This window comes from Larus michahellis, chromosome 4 (genome assembly GCF_964199755.1).
Source record: "Larus michahellis chromosome 4, bLarMic1.1, whole genome shotgun sequence".
Taxonomy (NCBI): Eukaryota; Metazoa; Chordata; class Aves; order Charadriiformes; family Laridae; genus Larus; species Larus michahellis.
In genome coordinates this window covers 80,930,098-80,955,548 of record NC_133899.1, presented here as the reverse complement: position 1 = coordinate 80,955,548, position 25,451 = coordinate 80,930,098, and the positions used below count along the sequence as shown (strand labels likewise).

General features: G+C 39.1%; 1 long non-coding RNA gene across 1 annotated transcript in view; it reads left to right on the top strand.

Moving 5' to 3' along the window:
• The window catches only part of LOC141742652 (uncharacterized), an 84,776-nt gene that overhangs the window by 13,125 nt on the left and 46,200 nt on the right, over positions 1 to 25,451 (top strand). The window contains exon 2 of the long non-coding RNA XR_012586800.1: positions 5,543 to 5,608. This is a non-coding gene — a long non-coding RNA (uncharacterized LOC141742652). The remainder of the gene's footprint in view (positions 1 to 5,542; positions 5,609 to 25,451) is intronic.

Below are 25,451 nucleotides of genomic sequence, written 5' to 3'. Positions count from 1 at the left end.
CCAATACTTCATTACCACCTTTGTAACTTCGAGGAGTGCAGGGACCAATTTAAAATCCATTGAAAAAGCCTTCAGCTTTCTGTAGTGGATCCTGGATCAGGGCCAGGGTTGTATAAACTGCTAGCGGCAAGTTTACAACAGTGCTCCCATTGTGGGTGCCACTGCTGGGGCTTACCGAGGTGGCTGAAGACTTTACAAAAGTGATTTTGGAGATGAACTCTGCGACAAGCTGTGTGTTCTCAGTGGGAACTGTTCCCAGTTTTTAAAAACAATTCTAGTTCCATATACATGTCTACTGGACTATCGTATACTTACACCACAGGGAAGCTTGAGAGAGGATTTTTTTGGCTATGCTGAAGCTCCCTCTGTCTTTGTAGTCTAGCTAATCTAATGAGAGATTAATTTGCCTCTTATTTATTAGCTCCGTATTCAAACACACACAATGTAGCTGTTTTGTGAGCTCACTTCTGAAATAGATTATAGCCAGCTTAAAAAAAGTTAGCCTCCTAGCATTGCATATATATCCACTTAGTACTACAGTAGTCGTGCATTAACAATACTTCTGATCTGGTATTACCAGGGAAAATTAACCATAAACTGAAAGGAAAAGTAGCACATCACACTTTGGTCTCAATCCTCGTCATTCAGTCTTGGATTTATGCAGATCTACTGGTTGAGTAATTGAAGTACATTACTCAATGTATTTGGTTCTTACTTGTTCACAGACAAAAATCATCATTTTCTTAGTTTGATAAAAACTGTTCTGATGGAAATGCAAATCTTCAGGAGAAGGACTGGCATGGTTTAAATAGTCCGTTGCATATTTCTGATCGCTTAAATGGGGCCAAAGGCTACCCCAGTTGAGGCAAAGCCCCCAGTAAAACCAAAACAATGAAACACGCTCCCATGAGAGCAGTTGTCTATGAAAAGTCAGTTTTATATTAAGTTCTACCTATGCTGGTAGTTGGAAAGCAATAAAGTTGCATTACTAGTGGATAAATTGAACTGATGAATTACTGCAACAAATTCATTTTTTAAAAATTGAAAGAGTTCACGTTTGACACACATTGAAACTCAGAGTAGGGTTCGCAGTAGGCTTTCCAATGAATTTTGTTTTGTTCTGTTACAGATGTGATCATTTGTAGTTAGGCTTCATTGTTGTTGAAAACTTAGCTTAAACTTGCCCTTGTGAAACTTGGAAGTGTCTGATGTAATTCTGCAGCATTTAATTCACCATGCACAAGCTAAAAATCCAGTAATGTGAAAGTTGCAGCGATGATTTGCTAGTAACCAGTGGCTTGTGGCTTACAAAACAATTTCTTGCTATTTCAGTTGTGGTTTGCTACATTCTGCTCTCCTCTTTTTAAATACCACGTAAAGGTCCCTTGTTGTTTGTGTATCACTGATACAATTCTTTTGCCACCGAAAAACAAAAGGAGGCACAAGTGCTTTGAATAGAGGGTGCCTGATTGATAAGCTGGTTGCAGCCAAACCTGCTCTGGCTAATTGTCTTTCAAATGCCCTCATTAATCAAACAGAGGAGTAACTCTGACAGGAGGGCTGTCACTGTTTTCATGATTTCCTACCACTCACCTCACAGTGTGAGACCTGGCTACATACCCAAATCATGGCCTTTAAAGCAGTTTTAAAGCCTGCTTGCTGCAGAGCACACCTGGCTTTGGTGGGATGGGGGCCTGCGCAACTCTGAGGCATGATCTATCCCAGGAGACCAATTTAGCAGTTATTTAATGATTCATAGCTTGATGTCTGGAAATGAGTGCTCCACACGATAACATACATAAACAAATTTAATTAGTTTTTGCCTTTTTTGCATAAGTAGCCACCAGTGTATTAAAGCTGCAAACAAACCAGGTAGGCTGCCTGGAAAGTCATTGAAGCTGGTTAACAGACGATCTTTGAAAAAAGACTATGGCGATATCTTTCATCTGCTGATAGTCACGGATGCCTGTTTGGTCAGGTCCTGAAGTTACCGGGTTAGCTTTTTAAGAAAGAGGGAAGCAGCTATCGCAATAATCTTCTACGTAGATGTTAGAATTACATATCTACAGGAAAATCCATCAGTCTGTTGTCTGCTTCCATTCAAAAGCTACAGAACATAGAGTTTTCTTGGAATTGTTTTAAAAAGATGTGCTTCATATGTTTCCTGTTTCCAGTCTATTCCAAGTATTATTCAGTAAACAGCAACCAAAGTTATTGTTCAGATACAGGGATTTTATATTCTTGCATTTTTATTGAACATTCGTGAAAACATTGTAAAATTATTTCTAGTTGTGCATGCTAAAAAATACTTAATGCTTAAGAAAGCCAACTGAAAGTTTAAGGGACAGAAAAATTTTCGGGTGTTTTTATCTTCTTTTGCAACATTGCATGATTTACGCTACTGATGTATGAAGTGTATGGGGTTTTTGTTTCTCTGCTGTTAAGTGTTTCATATACTCCGTGGAGCAGAATTCTAGACTTGATAGTCTAGAATAATATATTGGCATTCTCCTAAGCAATATAAGTGAATATATTTTGCATGAAAAAATGTTGTATTTTGCATATATTCACATTAAGTGAAATTCTGACTGTCATAACAGTCAGAACATAGGGCTGAAAATTATTCAGTGAAACACATAGAAAAGTTTTATACTGGAGGGATCTTATGAACTCTAGACGGCATAACATTATGACTGGTCTTTTCTTCTTCATTTGGGGACAGCTTCCACCCACCAAGTGCAATATTTACTCCTATGAGAGGTGCCTTTTTCTTTAGTCGGGCAGTTCAGTCATAAATTTTTGCAGATCTTGGTTTTAGATTGCAAACTGCCTAAAACAGACACCTTGCTTTCCTGAGCGTGCACAGGAAAATTATAGCATGGAACATGCCAGTTCAGGTGTCCTGCAGTCATCACTTTGCAAACATGCTTGATCTCAGACTTGAGCAAGGGGGACCAAACCTTGATTTAAGATGATATTTTACTCTCCACAAGTGAAATCCTCTCTCCAGCAAGTTCAGTGGAAACTTTGTTACTGATCTCAGTGGGGCCAAATTTTATTTCACATCTTTACCTTTGTTAAGGTATTGCCGACATGAAAGCAGTTTGGACTGGGAGAGAAGGTGGGGACTGGGGACGAATTGCTTTTGACCTTTTTCTTTTAGAAATTTAACAGAGACCATTAGCTCATTTGTGCCAGTACCTCCCAACACCCATCAGAAGTAGTATTTTCTCTGAGTTGCTATTAATTTTATATCAAGGCATTTTATTTTACTGCGAGAGCCAGGGTTCCAAGTGGTGTGATTTACAGGACATGTATACCTGGGCAGATACTGCCTCCTCTTTTCTGTCCTCAGTAACCCAAAATGAAGAGCTTTACAGGGATAAATAGATACCTGCTCCTAAAATTTGATTGACTTTCACCAAACCAGTAGCATGTGGGTAACTGTTTCCAAATGCCCATGATTAATTTTGCGGACTCAGTCAATGCCTTTAAGTCGTGCTCTATGGACACTCATAAGGATTTCTAATTAGTGTCACCATGCCCCCTATAAATCTACTTTTTCAGGACTTTATATCTTGGTAATAAAAACTTGTCCTGCTGTGAAAGGTCTCAGCATAATGGCAGAATTATTATTATTTTTACTGCACTTGAAAAGTAATTCTTGCATCTTGCCCCCGTCCTCCAGACACATAGTCTTTATTTTTTTGCCGTGTGTAATACAAACACAATACATTTGGGGATTTTTTAAATTTAAATTTGTAGGCCATTAACTACTGTTGTATAGAGAGTGTGAAGGGGAATCAAACCTAAACTCATCTATAAAAATAGAACTATGAACAAAATAGCTGCTGCTTTTCCTAAGAAAAATGTTTGATGGTCCATATTAGAGAATATAACACTTTTCCAAGAGAGAACAGAGATGAGGGATTTGGGAACATGTAGGAATACGAAACCACAGACAAAGGAGCAGTTTTATCAAGTTCAGTTGTTCACTTTATTTTGGCAACCTTAATCGGTGTACACTTCCGATCTACTATAGTTTATTGTGGGATATACAGTTACAACCTAGTAACTGTTATCCATCTGCTTCTGCTGACCCCTGGCAGACTTAGTCTACAGGGCCCTTGCTGGGGAACAGCTGTCTGCTTCTGCCTCTCTTCTTGTTGGCTCTTTCAGACTTGGGTTCCCAAAATTGAGGTGACTCTTTAAGATACAGTGAGGAATCAAACTTTATGTAAGTGTTTTTTCAAGAGCTCGCGCCATTTTAACTCTTCAGATATGGTTTCTTCAGACCTTGGTCTGATGTGAACAGGTTGAATTTGGCCGATAGGTCTGTTAAGGAGCACAGACATCATTATTATTATAAGTGATCTGCTGAATAGGTGATACAGTGTCTAATCACTTTTGAGACTGGCCGGAGCCTGTTGCTCAGAGTTAGTACAGGTACCACCTTGACAATCAGAGGCTGCTGTACCTCCTCCTCAGGGAGGGCTCTGACTGCTTTGAAGGCTGCGCTGTGGAATGGTGCTTGACCACACTGCCTTCTATGTAACAGGAGATGTTTTCACTATCCAGGTAAATGAAGAGTTTATTTTGTTCTGGCTGGTCTCCTAACTTCTAAGTGATTTCCCATAACCATGCAGCCAGCTAAATAAAACACTTGCTTGGGAATGAAATTGTTAGTGATTTATGTTTTAGATATGTCTGTAGAGTATTAGGTGTATTTGTTGTTGAGAAAAACACCATGCTCTTCCCATTTAAGATCAACCATGGACTTTCAGCTGAGCCTGTGCTTAAATACATTCCTTTGTGGGACTTTTATTATGAATCATGACAAAAAAATTGTAGAGTGCTTCCCTAAAAGTACTGTTAAGTGTACCATCTGATTGCAGGTAGTTAAGCAAAACAGTATTTTAAATGTGCTAAAATTCAGGAAGTGAATAGGAATTGGTAGATGACAGGTCCAATTTCAGTTAGACGTCTAGAGCTAGCATTACTCACAGCTTTGTGCACGCTGGGCTTTGGATTCTGCTTTTGTGTGAGCAGGAGAGGAGGATGTGCCACAGGGTGACTGCAAGAAGATCAGTAATCAGATACCTAATAACTTGACTGACTGCTGTAGGCACGTTTTTGAGCAAATAGATTGCACCGTAGTAACACAGTATAGAGGGATATTGTAGGTTAGGCAGACTGAAATAAATTGGGTAGAGTTGAATGAAACATTAATTTTTTGATTGTTTTAGCTGGTCATGTTCCAAAACTTATTTTCTTTTATTTAGTGATAATAGTTGTGATACATTAAAAATGAGCAAGCTTATAAAGGAGCTCTAGTTAGTAGTAAATAGAGTATTTCATCTTAGTTTTCTTTTTGTTTTCCCCATTTTGTTTTTCTTGTATGTAATTTTAACTGCTCTTCTAGTACTTATTTTGTTAACTACAACTTTTTTTAAAAAACAAAAAAAACCCAACCAAAATATACATTAAGTAAACAAGGTGGTAATATAATACTTAAAGAACATTTTATGTTTATGTATTACAGAAACAATGTTGCTAGATCTAGTGAGAGAGAGAGATGGGAATACATCGGTGGAAAAAGACATATATGGTAAGAATTTGTCATTAAAGGAAAAACATATAGGACTGTCGGTTAAGTTAGATGCTGATGGATCATGGATTAGATTCCATCTGAGGGCTGGTTTAGCCTTAAGGTATAGACTATATCCGTGAGTACAGTGCTAATGGTGAATGGTGCTCTAATGGATCATCTGTCCAAAAATAATAATTGAAGGACCTTTCTGAATTTGTAACATTAGCTTATCCCATGGGAAAAAATGCATAGCTGGAAGACCTCTGTTACGAAAGGGAGATGCATGGAACAACTTCTCTCTCTTTCGATGGTGTCCTGTACTTAATTTCTGTGTTGCTATGAAGTTATGAAGGCTTAAAACTAAAAATTGAAATTTCATGTCAGATTGTTGGGCAGAAAAATATAGTTACTGATGAGAGATGCTTGTTGCATTTTCGTTTATAATAACAAAAGTATTTGTACTGAAAGTGTTTCACTGAAGAATTCAGAAAAGTTGTCTTGTGAAAGTCGGCTCTGAATAGGACAGAACAAACCAAAGCAGCATTACCGCAGCAGTCAAAATCATTTTTGCCTTTTTAGTTTTTCAATTGTGTTAATTTATTGACTTGAAACTACAACATTAAAACAAAGGCAGTGCTTTTAGAAGGGACGGGATTGTGAAAGTCAACTGAAATATTATCTGGGAGTTTGGTGTGAAAATTTCAGTTTCAAGGAACAGATACTTAAGACTGCTAATTTGTCAGAGATACTGGGTTTGAGCTCTGAAAATTGTGGGTGAAATTCAGATGTCTTCACCAAGATATCAGAAAGGTAGATATTGAAGTCTGGGGAAGTCACCCTTCATTCACTTTACAGTCAATTGAGGAAAAATGGGCACCTTCAGAGAGTGATTCATCTCAGCCTAAAATAGGCAGGTCGGACGAATTGGCCCCTGGAGATGCCTGTTTCTCTCCATTGAGTGCAGAAAAGCCTACAGTGACAAACTCAGAATTAAATGTCTAATCTTTTGATGTCTGAAGCTAGGTTAGATGAATCTCACCATCTGTTAATAAGGACAGGCTCTGCCAGCAGTACTAGTGTTGAGTAACAGGTCCCTCGGGTACTGCAGTGGGGCTGTTTCTGGAGGCAACTGAGAAATTCTGGGGGTCCCCAAGCAGAATGATCCCAATGATGATTTTAGGGTTTTGTTTCCTTTTTAGATTTCATTGGTAGTAGGTAGCTTTATTTTAATTGGGGGGAAAAAAAATCCTGATGTTTTTTCCTGTGGAATCTTAAAAATGAAGGTTTATTTTATTTTATTCTATTGAGTGTTAAAAGTTGCTGTGGGACTTTTTCAAAAGCAGATGACTGTCTATTGTGTGTTGCCCAAATTTCCCCATTTGTTGTGTTTCAGAGTGTAGATAAATATTGGCTACTCTGTTAGCTCAATAAGCAATAGTGGAAGTGAGAGGGAGAAGAGGGAGGGTTTTTTTAAAAGCTGGTAAAGTTTTTTTTTTTTTTTTTTTTTTTTTAAAGACTGATCTTGGAGAATGTCTGTGAAATTGAACTCCTAACTACATTTGTAATCAAAATCCTTGCTGTATTTCAGAAAACACTTCCATTTAGAAAAAATTTTAAAATTGAGAAGGATATGAGAATGAATGGTCATGCTATTTTATGTAACACTTGCTATTAATGCAGTTAATCCACGAAGGATATAATGTTATGAAAATATTTAGAGAAAAGTTGCAGTTGTGTGTAGTTTACAAATCAGAAAAACAAGAATGATCAGAAGACCTTTGCTTAAAAAGGAAATAGCCTGAGCATTCAGCTGTACTGTGATAGATTATTTTCAACCTTTTAGGTCACAGGATACTTTTCATGCTGGACTACTGTAAATACAAACCGATTTGAACGTAACAGGAGCAAGAAAGCTTTTTGCTTCTGCCAGAAATCCCCAGATATGGGAGGACGGAAAAAGTCCCAGTAGTATCTACGATGTCTTTTATATTTTCTGTTGTTCAGAGAACCTGCCAAGCATATAATAATTAGAACTTTGTGCTTGAGGTCATACTGGTTCAGTGAATTTATACCTGAGCTGATGTTTTCAGTTACAGACTGTTCTGAATTTTCTCTCAGTCATAGATGTGACAAAGTGTCTCAATGGTTCAACATACTTGTAACCCTCCTTCATCATTTTTTATTATTTTTTTCATGTTTTGACAAATTCTAAAAATAGAACATAGATTGTCCTAGTATCTTGAAGGTACCAGAGGATTTTTTTTTTTCTTCTTAATAAAATAATTCCAAGCAGACATATAGGAAGAAAGCTTAAACTTTTACAACTCTGGAAATTACAAATTTGCACCTTCTCTTGCTCCTATGTCTGCAAGCTAAGTCCCTTCTTATTTAAACATTGCTCAATATTACCTGTCATGTCAAAAGCTTTTATGGAGAAATATGTGTATGAGTTTAGCTGCTTGTAATTTACCAAGAAAACAAGAGGAAAATGCATAGAAGGCAGGCTTCATGCTTTGAACTGGATTTGTGCGCTGACCTCAGCAGTAATGGTAGGATCTCTAAACAGACAACATTGATAAACGTTTGTATAATTTAAATTTAACCGAGCATGTTGAATAATACTCATATCCCTCTTTGAATAATTCAGGAATGAGGTAGTTTTGAGCATGTGCTGGGAGATGCATGCATGCTGCTGATCAATATTGTGTGTACAAGTTGACAAAGTAAGTCCTGAACTTCAGTGGGGAAGTCTTGCGTTAGTAAAAATGCTCAACAGAATCATCTCCGTACAGTGGGCTGCTTCACCTACAATAACTTTTTAATTAGCCCTGTGTTAAGTCCTCAGAAATAATCTTTGAAGACTGTTCCTCACTCCTGTCATCTCTCTTCATTGGAAATGAACAGCCACAAAGAGAACCAGAATAGAATTCAGCCTCTTCTGTGTAAAACCCTTAGGAACAGATAAAAGCTTGACTTTAATACATGTATGTAATAATATTGCTGTTATAAGGCACCTTTTGACTGCATAGACAAACAGCTGAAATACAGTCTGACCCTCTAATTTCTGTTATTGAATCTATTTCTTCCCATGAGCAGTCATCTTAATTAATGGGGGAAATCCTTCATCAGAAAGATGAACAAAACTGAATAAACTGAGTATATTAATGTTGTGAAAGGGCAAACTTCCCTGTAGTTTTGTGATCTTTACTATTTGCAATCTGGAGGCAGGTAAGACTGTTGAAATAGGAACATTACTTTTAATGTAAGTGAAAACTGAGGGAGTGAGATAATTGTTTCAAGAGGGCAGAGAAGCATTTTACCTTAACTAAAAATCAGAAATTGTCTTCCCTAGATTGGAATGGCTGGCAAGTAATTTTATATACCTATTTTTGACTCTGTTCACTTGGAGCATAACTTATTTACTTGCAAAATGTTTATATGGAAACTCATAGTGGAACCTTTCTAGCTACTCTGAATTTCAACATAGTGGCAGTCTTGATGGCCTTCTTCCAGGACTACCACGGCCAGAAAAGGTCTATATTCTGAGTTTTACTGAGCATCTTCCTGAATTCAATTGCAGAATAATCACAGGACTGTTATGCTTTCAAAATAATATGTATTTGCATGGGGTTTAAGTGGTGTTTCAGGGCCTGATATCTAGTGAAATTTCTCAGGCTATTGAAAGGGTAGTTTGAGTAACTCTCTTGATGCAAGGGCATGGTCATTTTTGCCCTCACAGGAATTATGACATGATTAGCCTATTAAGGAGGCTGTGACATCACTAGGAAAAGTACATCTTTGTTGTGGACCCTCCAAGAGGTAGAATATTCGTCATTTTGAGAAAATACTCATTGCTGTTGGATTCACCAGAAAGTCTGGTCTTTTTTTGGTGTTGCCCAATGTTCTGTTGATGGATTTTTATTTTTTTTTTATTCTTCTGTGTGTATTCAGTGACTGCATGTGATTATTTTCCCATAAATTCCTTTTAAAACTCTTTCCTTCTTTAAGTGGATTTATCTCTATCAGTTTATAGCAAAGGATATGCCTTACATTTAGCAGTAAGAGTATTCCGTGTGTAGAAATTGAATGTTCAGACTTGACAAGGTTACCCTGGAAAAATTGCATACAGCATGGCTGCTGGCCTAATTACCTTGTTCTCGTTGAATTCAAATTCTGTCATTAGTAACAGAAAGTGACTCAAACACAATGGAAATTTTCTTGAAGAAACAAGAAGTGAAATAGAAGGACATACAGCTGCTGATATTAGTCATTCTAGTGAAGGCAGTATTTAAATGATGACAGTTTTCCTTCTGAGTCTCATAATTTTCTCCAAGAGTACATTTACATTAGTGTTTTACTTCAGGTGAAAAGTGAACTTCGGTTCTCACTTGCCCTGCTTTGGGAAGTAAGGAAGTCCTGGAAGTGAAAGGCCCATCACACCCAGGTGGGTGTCAGGGCCTCAGAACATGTTGCAGTCTACAGGTCTGTTCCTGGTGGGTAGCTTTTCTTGCTGATGTAGGCAAAGCTTAGGAGGCCAGGGGTGAATTTATAAGGACTGATAAAAGTCACCTTACTGCATGGGTACTAACTGTCATATCTCATTCTCTCTGCTTAGCAAATTACTTCTTTAAAAGACAGACATCTTTGTCAGTACACTTGGTTATCTTTACCCAAAATGGTCTTCAAAACTCATATTGCCAGCTGCGATGGCTGGACGTTCTCTGTATAGTATTGCCTTTTGTGCCTCATAAAGGGAATGCAATATAAAGTGAACTTCTAGTATTATTAACTTACCGAACACATTTTGTTTTGCTTCAAACACCACTTACCTTGGTTTTGCTTTTCCTTCTCCCCGTCTTACTGGATTTGTGGATTTTTTTCATTAACATGTGTCTAAAATATATTTCCAAGTGAGCTTTGAAAAAAACAAACACCAACATATTCTGGGAAAAACTCTGAATGCAAAGTTGATTTATTGCAACTTTTTTCTTGAACATCATTGCTTAATTTCTGTATAAGGTTGCTGCTGCAGGTACTGCAAAATTTTGCTGTGCGTTGCCATGATGTTAAATAAAGGCCTCAATAGCTGGATATAACTGCCTATAATGAGGGAAATGGAAACGGGCAAACACTGTCGATACAAAACAGAAACAAGTTTTTGGCTGGGAAGAGCAGTAATTCCTTTAAAAATAGATGTTTTAGGCATTTAATGACCTCTAAGCTATCTACCTGACAAATATAATCTAGTGCTGGCTAGAGCTCTTGACCACCTTTGCTGTTTGTAATAAGGGAGGATCAATTCCTCATCCATAGGTACAGTGTGGGTTGTGAAACGTGTCCGTGTCATTCAGGAAGCCCTTGCGATAAACACTTTGACTAGTAAATGGTGTGGTGGGGTCTAGAGAATTTTAGCACTGAAATATATTTATGGCCTGTTCTGCAAAGCAGAAAAGTTTGCTTACATTACATGAGTGTTACAAGTGTTTCCAATTTGTTGGACTTATCTGAGAATAACGGTGAGAGGTGAGCAGAATCAGTTTGTTCTCCAGGAAAATGGTCAGTCTCTTTCTCACCTTCCGGCATTGCCAGACAAGAAAAGTTAGGTGCTTCTTAGTGGAGTGGTCTTCATCAAACAGAAGTAGCATAAGCCCAAGCTATCAGTCCTTTAACACAGAAACTTTTTGTAGGACTTCACTACATATTTCAAAAGTTTTATGTATGTATTCATATAGTCATGTATACAATTCTATATACAGAACACTTCACCTTGGACTGGAGAAAATGAGCCCATAGCCACATATAGTACAAACAGGACAGATTTTAAGAGCAAAACTTCATACAATTGTAGTATCCTTTTAAAGTCGGAAGTGCCACAGGCAAAAGTGTCTCCCTTTGCTTTAGCTGAAGCCTTTGCTGTCCATCGTCTTAAAGAAAATACTGCTGGGCCTTTGAAATAGTCTGTCTGAACGAGTTATTTATCCACTAATGTGCTAGGATAGCTGAAAAACAGTGTTGGTGATATTTTTTTCGGTAGAGCTGATTCATGATAGGAAATGAGATGCCAGTCACCTATGTCATCCAAGTCTTTGTAACACTTCTTTCTTGCCTGCATTGATCAGCAATTAAGATACCAGTATTTGAATTTATGGCTAAGTCTCTGCTGAGATCAAGAGAGTCATGCCAGCCCTTCCTCTAGTCTGAGCGTGTGCAGACTAAGTTTGTTTAGGAGATTTTCTTCCCAACCAGCTCTGGAAGTTCTTTGGAAAAAGGAAATACAACAGTAGACTCTAAAATGATCATAAGGATTGAAAGCATACAGACCAGACCCTCACAAAAATACCAAATTTGAAAGCTTGGTAAATAACATTCCAGGCTTTTTGAAGCCAGCAATGATTTTGTATTTTCAGAATTAACAAACTAGTACTTCATTCAGATTTGGGTTTGAAAATTCAGTTTGGACCTAATATTGATTGGTTTTTTTTTTTTAATCATAGAACAGAAGCATAGAATATCTCAAGCTGGAAGGGACCTATAAGGATCATCGAGTCCAACTCCCAGCTTCTTGCAGGACTACCTCAAACTAAACCATACGACTAAGTGTTGTCCAGATTTAGCTGCAGTTCTAAATCACTGCATGCTCCGAGTTTGTCAGTGAAATGCTAAGCGTCACGCTTTGTTCCTAGTGAAATTCTTGCATGTGTTTGTGTGTAGCCTGCAGTTTGACATGCTTTCCAGAGATGGAAGCTGCTTGCTTTGACAAGGTCAGGTTGGAAAGGTGGCCACGTTCCCTGAATAAGAAAGCCAGAAGGCCCGGAGCATGCAGTTTCATTAGATAGCCCAGGCCTCCCTTCTCACAGAAAAGGAGGGAGAATGAATGCTATAGAATTTAAAATAACTATTTTAGTTCTTCTGTAGCCTGGAAAATGTTACTCTTGGGCAATATTCTGTTAATGACCACTATTGGGCCAGATGTTTAGCACATGTAAATTAGTGTATTTCCATTGACTTCAGTGGAATTAGGCCAGTTTATGCCACCTGAGGATCTGTCCCCTCAGCTTTCTTTCTAAACCAGTAGTGATTTTTAGATGTGGAGATGCAGTATTATCTGTCAAAGTTCCAGATTCCAGCAGAGGGGAAAAAGAAAATTAATGTTTGTATTTACCTCATCAAGGTGAGAACAGATTAAACTGTGACAAAGAATCAAAGTAATTCAAATAATCAAATTTAAGGTCACTAAATGTAACAGAATTGCTTTGTTTTGCAGCGGGTAATTTCTTTGTCAAAACAAAACTTAATAATTTATAGACAGCTGGTCTAGTTCTCAAAGCTTCTTATATCACTTAGGACAGTGGAGTGGAATAAAGTGAACATATTAACCTGAAAAAGATCCCAAATTTTTGTTGCTTGTTGATGAGTTGTTTTTTTTTTTTGTTTTGTTTTGTTTTTTTTAAATTAAGGCAGACTCATGCAGGGCTCTAAGAAATGGGACCAGCCCTGCGAACTGGGTGCATTCCTTCTGCCTTTCAATTCTGCTCCCATTCAGCACTTATAATGGTAATGAAGTCTAATTACAAATGCATGTGACTGCCTGTTGTAATCTGTCAGTGTGTTTCTGAAAAACCTTGTGCCAGTTCAGTATTGGTCATTAGATAATAAGGATTGATAAAACGTAAGGGGCAAAATGTTAAAAATGCTACTATCGATTAGAACGCACCTTAATAATGAAACCATGGGCCTGGGGACGAAAGCCATGGATCATTTTGACAATTCGGCCTTAGATTGTGGATGAGACAGAGTGGGGACAATTAATCCCTCAGAGCCACAAATCACAAATAAAGTAGTTGCAGCTCATTACAACCTGACCTTGCTAAACGGCCTTGAAAACATAAGTGACCTTCTAGTATTTGAAAAGATTACAAAGCTCTATTGAGAAATATCTTCTTTTTTTTTTTTTTTTTTTAATGTTTGGGAACCACACGACTTAATTTTAACAGAACTATCTTGATGAAAGAAGCTTTTAACTTCACCATGTTTCATGAACCAAATTGCTAGCATCTCGTGGAACTGATGGCAATACTGTGGGGGAATGTTCCAGAAAGATGTTAAAAGTCAAAAGTCTTGCTCTGTGCAATTAATCAGTAGAAGATTGTGCTACAATAGCTTTGAAGAGACAATAGTTTCAATGAACTATCTGGTAATTCCAGTTAGGGCTTTTATAAATGATCTGGCATTACTGGAGCACTGCATAATTACAGAAAAACATACTCCTTTGTGCATTGCAGCCAAGTCCAATCCCAAAACTTGGGAATATGTTTAGCAAATTATTTCATGAACTCTCCTCCTGTTCCCACCTGAAGTGAGAATGAGGAGAGGCCACTTATTTTGCATTTCTGTCTGTTCACACGCACTGCAGATGTTCTTTGGCTGAGTCACAACATGAATGCCTTGTCATGAGCTAGTGCATACGGAAATCACAAAGTATTAAGCTAGTTTATTGTATGACTAATCAAGATCCCATGATAAATAGCTAGATTCACATCCCTAAATATTCTGTTTAGAACTGTACTTAAAGAACTGAGTTTCTAATTAAATAGTCCACCTTAATTTGGTCCTTGACATTGAGTCAGGCTCAGTTCTTACATCATCTTCATACTGACTATGGGAGATGGAGACATTCCTTCAACTCATTCCTGGAAGAGGTAATGACCATAATCCCTGATGTTGTCTTAACAGTGCGATTTGTTAGCAGTGATAACTGATTTCATTGTGCTCTGAACTAGGCCCATGTGTGACTCTTCACTTATTACTCCTTCCTTTCAGCGTATCTGAATGAAGTGCTTCTAAATGTCCTCATTATATATGAAATTAAGCCTCTCCGAGTACTGCATTCCCTCCACTAGAAAAATGCAATTTCCCTTAAGACCCAACTTCTCTGTAAATACAAGAGACTTGTAGCTTTCCAAGAGGATCAACGTTCTTTGCCTATTCTAGCCAAGAGACAGGGTCTGTTATAGCGCTGAGCGCTACTCATTAAGAATGCTCTACCTGCACACCTCATGGTAAGAGAGATGCAACTAGTGATGGCTGCATGGCTGCGGGAAATGGAGAGAACACCTCCAAGTTCCCCAGTTCTTCGGTGTTTAGGCAAAAGCATCAAGTATCTTATGGTGCTGTGGAAACACTACAATAGATCATAGATCTACTAAAGCATGACGAGTCTAAGAAATGGCACTTGATAGATATTTTTTTTTTTCTGCAAAAGTAGAGTTTTCAAAATAGGCCTAAAATGCAGCCCCGTGTAGAGGACATTGTAATAAAACTCTGCAGAATGTATCATGAGCACAGATGAACGCTGGGCATGAAGTAAGTGGTTTCAGTCCACTGTCTGTGTAGGGAGCAAGGTGAAGGGATCTCCACGCAGCTGCTAGAGGAACTGTGAGAGCCCACTCCCATGGGACCTGGATTTGGGTACAGCTTCCAGAACTGAGCTTCAGCAATGGTAGAGCTCTCTCCTTCACACTGGGCTTGGATGACAGTGCTTTCTGCGTTGGGATTGACAGAGAGAAGGCTGTGTGATATCACCCTGTGTAATACATTGATACCAGCTCTCTGCCTCTCTTACCAGCCTGGAAGACAGATGAACAAAATGGATTCCTCTGAAGCTCCATTTGATAATTTCACAGTGACAGCCAGGGAAAAACTCAGCCTATCCCCTATATGTAGCAGAGTTGCTAGTTCTGGTCAGAAAGCATTGTGGCATTTTCAACAGCTCAATGGCTGGGCAGTCCCACTTTTTAACACTTAATCTCTTGACCTTCCAGTGAGCAACTCCAACTGCTTTCCAGAGACTTCTTCTGTAGAGCTTCATCTGTAGTAAAGTTCTCATAACAGTGATAGTCATGGTCATGCTCTTGTAGGTATGCACAGTGGGGCACAACACAGCTCAATTACTGGAAGTAGGATTGGGAATCAACAGGAATAAAAGGATTCCTTGTGAGTTAAAATCATTCAACTAATTATTAAGTACAGCAAGACACTGCAGGTAATCCAGTATAGAAGTGTGTGACCAGGACAACTAGAGGTATTACTTTGATACTTTGACACTTCAAGCTTTTACTTTTTGAGTGGGGATTTAAACAGTTTCCAATATCATCAAAGGTGATTTAAGAATCAAAACAAAAGTTTCGTTTACCTTTCTTACTTAGTAGCTCCACTTAGTGGCTAACCGGATAAAACACTGTTTCCTTTAGCGTCTGCATTACCTGATGCTATTGTGCACGTTGCTTTTTCCTCAATGCTCCTGTCTTCTGCAGACACACGGCGCTGCTAAACACTGCGGTAGCGTCAAAGATTGAGAAGTGCACTAACTGCAGAGTGGAAAAAAAATCCCTGCTGATACTCTGCTGAACTGAGTTATCCCTGTATCAAACCTTATGTCTATGAACGTATCTGTATAAAGTTCTTGTGTAGTTCTAGTTTCCTTTGCAAATTCACAGGTCGTATGGAGCACTGAATCATAGCAACTCAGCACGCAGCCTTCCACCTTCGTGGATGACACTGTTTCTGCTCGCATTCAGTCCGGCCTCCTCTGCAGGCTTTCTCCTATTTGAATCCTCATCGTGCTTCATTTGATTTCTGGCTTCCGGGGATGAATTTGTCTCCCTGTATACTGCATTTACTGGGGAATCTGATTTTTAGGAGATATTAGGCATGCTTGAAGAACACTTTGGGGGACAAATTCTTCAGAGGAGCAGAGGGTTTCAGGCTTCAGTAAGGTGAGATGCCAATTTGTTCATCTTCATATAAAAGCCTGAAGTACGACTTGAAAGCTAAAAGTAGAAATAATTGAAGCAGCTGAGCAATTTTGGTGTTTCCAACATGTGGAAGGGGCAGAGAAGTGATTTTTCACATGATAAGATGTGGACGTAAGTAAATACTGGTCTTTCAAGGATGTGATAGCTAATTTCTCCAAGCAGAAAAACTCCTAATAGCTTTCCTTAAGAAACGGTTGTTTTGGACAATGGCGTTAGTGTTGTAGGTGTACATTTGGCATTTGTATGTATACTCTGCCAGTGCTCTAAGCATAGCTGTATGTGTCTTACTTTCTAATACAGGAAACATTCAGAGTACTGGCTGGGTAATATATAAAATATTTGGGCATTATGAAGGCTCTCTAAGTACTCTGTAATTTACTCCAATGGAAATGAATGACCTTTTCCTTTTTATTTAAGCACTTGGCTCTCTTGTAGTGTGATGAAACAGCAAGGTAAGGAGTGGTGGCTCCCAGGTCCAGTCATGTAACCATGGTAGCTGCTGTCTGGATCATAGTTTCTCAGGGGAGCAGAGGGCTCACTGGAGGTAGTGTCCCTGGCTAGCTATGGGACCTTGCTGGGTAGGTGAGAGGTAGAATGAATAGATAGACTGGGAAAAAGCACGTACAATTCTTGTAGGCAGATCCTAGGAGTGAAGGGGAGCCTGTTTCTGGGGCGTGCGTTTGACATACAGAAAATTTCCAGCATTTAGCTGCAGCTTTTTTGTCTGTCTTATTTGGTAAAGATCACATCATTGTGCTTAGCTGTTTTTCTTAAATGCTTAAGGTCTGTTTCTGCACAGAAGCTACACTGCTTCATTTGGTTTAGCTTCTTATATGAATCAACATTGTTAATTTTGCTGTCCTATCACAATAGCTTACTCCAGCATTTGTGCAAGTGGAGTGTTGATTTAGCCCAGCTCTTTCACCATGAATAGTGACCTGAATGCTCTTGTGAATTTGCATCTTATTTTCTGCAGGTTTTCCTCTTTGCTCCACTCAGCATTGTCCCACCAATGTGCAGCTGATATCCCGGCTTCTCATGGCCAAGGCAGCTGCTGCAGCTGTGGCCTCGCATAGAAACTGAATAGCTCATACGTGCTGTATGTGTTTGTCTGCCACTACAGCAATTGTCATTTTTATACTCAGAAGCAAGGCCATGTGGGGTCTCTTGAGTATCTCAGATACATGTGTAAATACCAGTGATCATCTGGCTGCAGAGTGATCAAGTAAGCACTTGCATATTCTGGGTCTTTGTATGCATAGAAGTAACCTGTTTTCTTGGTTCCTTCATTTTTGATAACTGAAATTAGTTTATATTTATGATGTGAGTTCACAAGTATCCTTGTCCAGTGTTCTTTACTACTTAGAAACCCAATAATGTTTTTCACAGTGCAAGCTAAAGGTGGTGCTTGGGCTTCAAGCTGGTATATTGAGCATTGACCTGCATATTGAACTGATGTGATGAACCACATGGATTTCTGGCCAAGTCTAAGTCATGTCAAATATAAGTTTTTGGTACCTAGCTGAGGTACTTTGTTTTTTTCTTATGCAGGTCTATAAATGCCTATACAAGCTCTTCCCCCCGCTCTCCCCGCCTCTCCATTTATATGTACAATAGAAGAAGCTAATGGCATAACAGTTAATATTGTCAAAAGTGACCTATTTAAAACCTTACTCGGAGTTTCTTATTTCAGCTCTATCTGTGCTGACATTTTCTGTTCTGGATGCCTGCATCAGCCCACTTCTGTCTGTTCGAAATTGAAAAAAAAATTCCTATTCTTTACAGAAAAAAAGAAGGCAAAGTACACTTTGTGTGTTCTTGTATATGTTTGATAAGACCCATCACAATCTAGCCTCAATCTAAAAAATTTTGTGGGACCATTATCTTTTGCTATTCTAGTGAAAACCCATTAGGGAAAAGACTGAAAAAATCTGTTTTTTCACTTGATCAATAAAGATTTGGTAGTAGCTGAATTCTCTGAAATTATAGTCTGTACAGCACATGCCAAGCACAATATTGCAGGAATTGAGCAAAATCTTGTCCGGGATTACTTTTCTTAAGTTTTTAGGCAACTGTGGCATCAAGCACTGGAAGTTCAAGTGTATGCCTGCCTGGCACAGTGCAGCATCCTGCTGGGGATGCTGAGGCAAGGAAGCCAGCTCCCTGCTCTGAGCGCAGCGCAGGCCAGCAAGGCTGAAAGTGAAGAGGTACTCTTGGGTTTCGGGGTTCTCTTTACTGTTGTTCAGACCAAGGAGGAGGAAAACATACTTGACTGCAGAGCTGAGGAGCTGTAAAAGGTCTTGGCTAGGACTGGGACCTGAAAGTGAGCAAGAAAGAGCTCATGTGGAAATAAGGATGAGAAATGCTGCCATTGGCATAAGAGATGACAGGGAAATTGGAGGAGTGTGGATATGGGTTGGGGTAGGAGACAGAAAGAAAAGAGGTAGGATGTGGAACCTGAGGGTAATGTGTAGGAGAGAGACTGAAACTAACAAATAGGAGTAAGAAGGGGAGTAAATACTACCACGGTAAATCTGAACAAGCCATAGACCACATTGCTAAATAGAAGGCTGCGATGGGAAGCTTGGACTGGAGGAGTTTAGGGTTGCATTTGCAAAAATATTGGCATAAGGCAAGGACTAGGGGTGGGAAAGAACATGAGAGAAAAGTATGTGTAATGGAAGGTAGTAGATGATGACCAAAGGTCATTTGTCTCTAGACCTGAGAGGGAAAGCCAAGATATATAGCACCCTGCTTCCCTGTGCCGCAGCAGGTGCCTGGGAAACCTGTGTGCCTCTCAGCCCTCCCTTCAGCCTGCTCCGTGTGGAGGCTACCCTTGCTTTTACCGCTCACGTGGCCAAAGCCTCTCCTATGGATCATGAAGCGCCAGTGCTGTATTTCAGTATCAGTGTCATTCCACACAATAGATTTTTTTCAGGCTTTCTTTTTCTCTCCCCTTCTGTATTTTTTTTTAACAACCTATGAAATTATAGATAAAAGGGGACAAAACCGTGAACGTTGCAATAAAACCAAGCGCTGAAAAAGAAAAAAGAATAATGCTGTCCGTGAAGCCTTAATTGGGCCCCCTTGCGTGTATACATTTTGATACTGTCTCTAATTACATGGTCACACACTGCTTTTTCCCATGGACCCCTGCATCGTTCTGTGCACTAAGTAGAAGGTGTTTGCTGAATGAGTGCAGCTTTAAGTTGTTTTATTCTTACTGTGTCACGGGTAGGCCCAGGCTTGCCTTACTGTATACTGCTCAAGACCAAGACTGAACACAGAATTACTCATTTCCTTGAGAGTTTTTCATTATTACCTGTTTTGCAAACAATAACATTTATTTTCAAAATGCTGATGTTTTCTTGGCTCTCCAGTGTAAGTCATGCTATGTGTTCAAACCAGGCTGACCACTGGCTCCAGTTTGCAGCTGTTGGGTACAGAGTCTTCTATGATATGGACCTCTTGCTCGGGTACTCTATCTGAGGACACAGGAAGCATGTACAAATAATGAAATCTGTGAGAAGGTGAGCGCAAATGACTTGCCTGAGATTTTATAGGAACCAGTGGTGAAGACTAGCTGTAATCTGCAAGGGCAGAACTAAAGAGAGTTAACCCTACCACAGTACATTCCTTGGCTTAGTCCCTTGCCTTATTTCTCTCTCATTTCCTGGTCTCTGCAATGAGTGTATGAAGATTGTGTAGGCAGGCAGTCTCCACCGCTCAGGAGAAATTCCAAGTAATGGTTTGGGATGAATGATGTCAGGATCATCTGGGGAAGAGGTTGTTGTGCAGTCGAACAGTGTATCATCTTGGACATGCACGGGGTGGGCAGGCGATCTTAATTATGACATCTTAAAACTTCTGAGTGCTTTGCTTTGAGACCTTAATGTTCTTCTAATGTAGTTTGTGTGTACATGTATTTAATATATATTGCTTTTTCACTTATGGAAAGATCCTAACAGCCTGCACTCTTCTAATACTTTTATAAAAATTCTGAGTTTAGCTTTCTGAACAGGTTTTTGAAATCAATACAGAGAGCCGCTAACAGGAGGTAAACTACAAACCACAAACACTTTCAATAGGATAGCTCTTTTTATATAACATTTGATATCATTTTCACAGCATGATCTCTACTTTCATACTGTGGTAGCTTTTACCTGGAGTTTAGATGATTCATTTTTGTGGTGGATACTTAACTTTTATATACGGAAAATGCAAGAGAAGCCAACACAGCATTAAATGAACTATAGTTGCAGCATTAAATGAACTACAGTACAGTAATAACGTAGAATGCTCAGATCCTTGCCGTTGCAGAAAGTTGGATTCATGAATGCTCTATTGATCCATAAGTGAGGAGATATGGAGGCCTGGAATTTTCCTCACAGCTTTTTGGCATATCTAATTCAATTTTTAAAAGTAGATTGGGCACTCAGAGCTTGTTCTGTCATTGTTAGAAATCCGTATAGGATTCTGCTTGAAAATTGATTATGATTTCCTGTTGGTGTGTGTGGATCTTGGGGTATCATGCGACTACCTCAGTGCGTTTTCCTCATCTTTTCTTTCTCTGAAGTTTAAACGACTTTAGAAATCCTAGCTTTACACTGACTTCTACAGTAACTACTGAGAGGGGAGAACATTTTTTTAAACTTTCATGATAATAGTGGTTATTCTTTCAGAGAGATCCAGATTTTTGTGTGTTTTATAGGGAGTGCATGGAATTAAGTCTGCTATTTTAAAATGATTACTGTGATTGAGGTTTTTTTGGCTACTCTGCCAAGCTTCTGTTTTCACATGCTTGAAACTTCTTATGAACCATTTTAAAATGAAGTTTGCTGTATATGATTCGCAACCAGTTTTTGTTTCTACTTATTTCTGAATAATGCAAAAATGAAAAAACCTAAAAAATTGTTGTTTAGATCCTGCTGAAAAATAGCTTAAAGATAGAAATTGAATAGTTTGCCTTAATTCCTCTGTTCAGCCCATCATCAACCTTCTCCCTTTCTTCAGGTTTCCATCACTCTCTCATTTCACTTTTCCTCCCCAAGAAACATACATGTAAAAACATACATGTGAAATGGCCTGACAGTCACATGCTATTAGAAATCTGTCAAACTGGAGGCTAGTCATCAAAAATCATCTCCTTAGAGTTTCTGGAGAGAAAGAGCAAATTGATTTCTAACATAGGTCACAAAAGGTTGAGCTAGACTCATTTTTTAAAATTCTGGTTGAGATTTTTGTCTCTAACATAGCTCTTGCTTTAGAAACAAGTAATAAAAGAAACCTTTCCTCCTTGCTACAAACCAAACAGCCCTTGCTCATTTCAAAACAAACAAAAAAAATCTCTTAGCTCTTCAACCGCTTTTATAAAGTGAGGCTCGACCTGATTCTATCAATCAGTGTCTTGCAGGACCTGCATTGCACTTGGTCAAGTTGAAGGTGTTCAGCCCTTTCTACATTAGTCATAATTAAATATTGTAAAGCCATTTTAAAATGAACGACACAATTGTTTGAGCACTTACAAACTTTGCTAACAGATCCTGAAAGTCCTGCCCTGGGGTTTCATGCACATTTGAAAGCAGCTACCCTTGATGATTATCTCCTGTACTTTTCTGTACTGAACAGCATACTGTGTTGAATCGATATTTCTTCTGCTCCCTGAGGTTCTTAATTCACATGTTCAGAAAACTTCATGTTTTGTATTCCTTGAGATACACCCTACAAAACATCAAATACACAGAGAAGTGCGCCTGCTTGCACCCCATCTGTATAAGCTTTTCACCAAGAAGGACTGAGTGAGGTTTGCTTTACAACTGGAACCTTTGTGCGTAGGCACTCTCCTCCCAGCCTAGCTCTGTCTCAGGACTCTGCTGTTTCTCCTGCTGGAACTCAGGAGGCAGGTTTTACCTACAGCGTGTTTTACAGTGCATGACTTCTTCCCACTCTGCTGTTTAAGAATTGCGTATCTGAACTCATTTCCAGGAGGTTAAATTATTCCTAACCTTAAGTAGAATAATGTTATTTCCAGAGCCTCCTAACATCATTTTTATTTCTAATGGTGTAGGGATCCTAGTCAAGGTCATAGCCTGGGCATGCTAGCTGCTGTACAAACATATTAAGACAGTTGATCTACAGAGAAGGCGCCATAACTCTTAAGAAGATGGGTGACTGTGCTTTAGGGTTTCTGTCCCTTAACATAAAGGTTTCAATGCAAATGCTGGGATTGGTGAAGCAGGACTGATTGATCCATGCTGAGGACTCTGCTCAAGAACTCAGTTAAATCTGAGACTGTCTCTAATTTAGATGTAGTTGTTTAAAGCAACAAAACATCTTCAGGGTCTTGCAGGTGATTTACATTGTCCATAAACTTTCTTGAAGGGAAATTGAATCCATTTGCATCACCTTACCTTTTTCTTGAGCTGTACAAATTCAATAAGAACCTTCTACATAGATGGAGCCTGCCATATGCTTAAAACATTATAAGGCATGGGGCAGGTAGCAGGGAGTCAAACTTCTAGGTTAAGCAAATATTGGGTTTTCTGACAACCTTTTGGGAAATTAAGGTGGGAACACATTTCTGCTTCAAGAAGTTACTATGTGCGGCAGACTTAACATTCCAGTCATTTACCTTTCCCTTTACAGAATCTCCTTTCCAGTCTAGCTTCCGGTGGCCTGCTGTTGCATCTTGAAAGTGTATCCAAACTGAGTAGTGCTCAGGACAAGTCTCTCTCCCTCCTGTCCTCATAGCTCCTTCATTCTGGAGGATCTGTGCTCTGGGAAGGACTATTCATTGCTCTGAATGGGAAATGCTCTGGGGGAGAGCAGTGTATGAAGCAAAAGCTGCTGTAAGTTACTGTGCTTGGAAACAAAACTCTTCTCTGGGAGCTTTCTGCACCACAGCAGCGTGGGCTGCTATCAGCGTGGGCTGATAGCAGGCATCTCCCAATGCAAGCGGAACTCAGAAAGGAGTCTTGGCAGGGAAGAGGCATAGGTGCTTAGGAGTTGGTCCTTAGAGATGTCCATGGCGGAAGCTGCCTACCACTGTGTCCTGTGTCCTCTGCTCCAGGCTACTTTTTCTAAGTGTGCGGCATGGCAGAGCAGCTTCGAAGTAAAGCTGCGTTCAGGCCTGGAGGTTGGAGATCTCCCTCTGTGATGTTTTTGCATGAGGTAGGGAATCTAGTAAGAATCAAAGGTGGCCAGAGGGGAATCCCAAAGCTTTCAAATCCTGGAATCCCTGCAGTGACACTTCAATCACCAGTCTTAACTTCGAACAAACAGGTCAAAGACACACTCCCTGTGAAAACCTTTTCATTTAATTAGACTTTCTCATGTGATTATAACTGCCTTTGATATGGTTTATTAACAGTTTCAATCCCAAATTAACATTTTAGCAGTTTAAATTTGGACACTGGTCTCTGACCTCTCCTTTTTTGTTAGGAAAAGTTTCAAGTGAGTCTGCGTCTTGTTAAGCAAGAGAGAATGTACGATGAACTAAGCAACTGTGTCTTGCAGAATAGCTGCTCAGACGCTAAGAGTTAAGATCTGTCTTCTGTTGCATGCAAGGATTCTGCAAGTGATAAAATTATGTGTTATCAATGGAAGGATAGTTTGTCCTGTTTTCTTCTTTTCCCCAGTATGAACACTGGAACATACAGAGACTGAATAAGAACTGTGTGTACGCTTATAAGACCCTTGTTATGAAGATTTTAATTGTCTATTATTAAGCTCCTCTTTTTTTTTTTTTTTTTTAGTTTTATTTTTAAAAATAGGCAGTAGGTAACTATCACAACAGGACCACAGATGAAGTTGCTGAAAAGCCAGATAGTTTAAGTCTTAAGATCAGTGGTAAGCCCTGATGCAAGATTTCTGGCTAAGTTAGAATCTACGTATTCTTGAAGTCCTAGGCATCCTGGTGAGATGCTGTAAAAAGGGCCAGGCACAAAGTCAAAGTCAGATTCATTTCCTTTCATCTTCAAAAGAAGCATAGCAACTTCACATTGAGCCCAAATTTGTCCTCTGATCCAATAAAATCATTATTTGCCAATAAAATACAGGACAATTCTCCTACCAGCTCCCCCACCCCCTGCTGTGCACAGTGGCACTCTGTCTTCAGTTACAGCTCATGTGGTGCTGTACCTTGGTGTGAAAGCAGCTTTTGATTGCGTGCAGAAGCTGCCACGGTACCTGAGATGATACCTCTGATTAACTGTCTCGTAGTTGTGGCTGTAGATGTCTTGACATGGCAAACTAAGGGCAGGGTTTCACTCTCCATCTTGAATCTGCTGTCATTTGCTGACTGTATCCAAGAATTAAACTTCAGTTTTACTTAAAGAAGGTGTTAATAGGAAGAGTAATTAGGCTTCTGTCATCAAGTGAGTCTTAATAAAAATAAACCAAGAACTGATGGCCAGGCTGATTTTCAATCAGAATTAGAAAAATGATTGTTATGGGTGTTCACCCCCCCACTTCTCTCATTTTTTCAAGTGCAGCCCCTCATGTCAGCACAAGGAAAATCTTCCCTTGGGCAGAACAGTTGACAGTGACTCTTTAATCTGCTGATTCTGATCCCAACAGCATTCTGAGTGAGGGGAAAAAAACAAGTGTATTTGAGCATTAACAAACCGAGTTGCAGTATTTACCACGATTTAAAATGATTGTCTTTCAAAAGATTTAACTATGAGCAGGTGTTTATGTAAATGATGATTCTTTAATTTGTCTAATAGTGTTGTTTTTTCCTTTCCTCCTATTATTCATTTCACTATTTTGCTCGTGGCACCCAGCTGTGATCCAGATTTACAATCAGACTGTTGTTTTTACTCAAATTCACCAAAAGGTAACATTTTATCTAATAAAGTCCAATAATGACATTTGTATTTTTCTGTATGTGAAACACTTGAAAGAACTCTGCATGCACAAGGTAAAATAAGTGACCAAGGAAGGTAATGATAAAGATGACCCAATCAGCTAAATTTGTTTAATGAAATAAGCAGTATGACATGTTGGAAAGTACGGAAGACTCTTAACTACTTAGAAACTACTGTTCA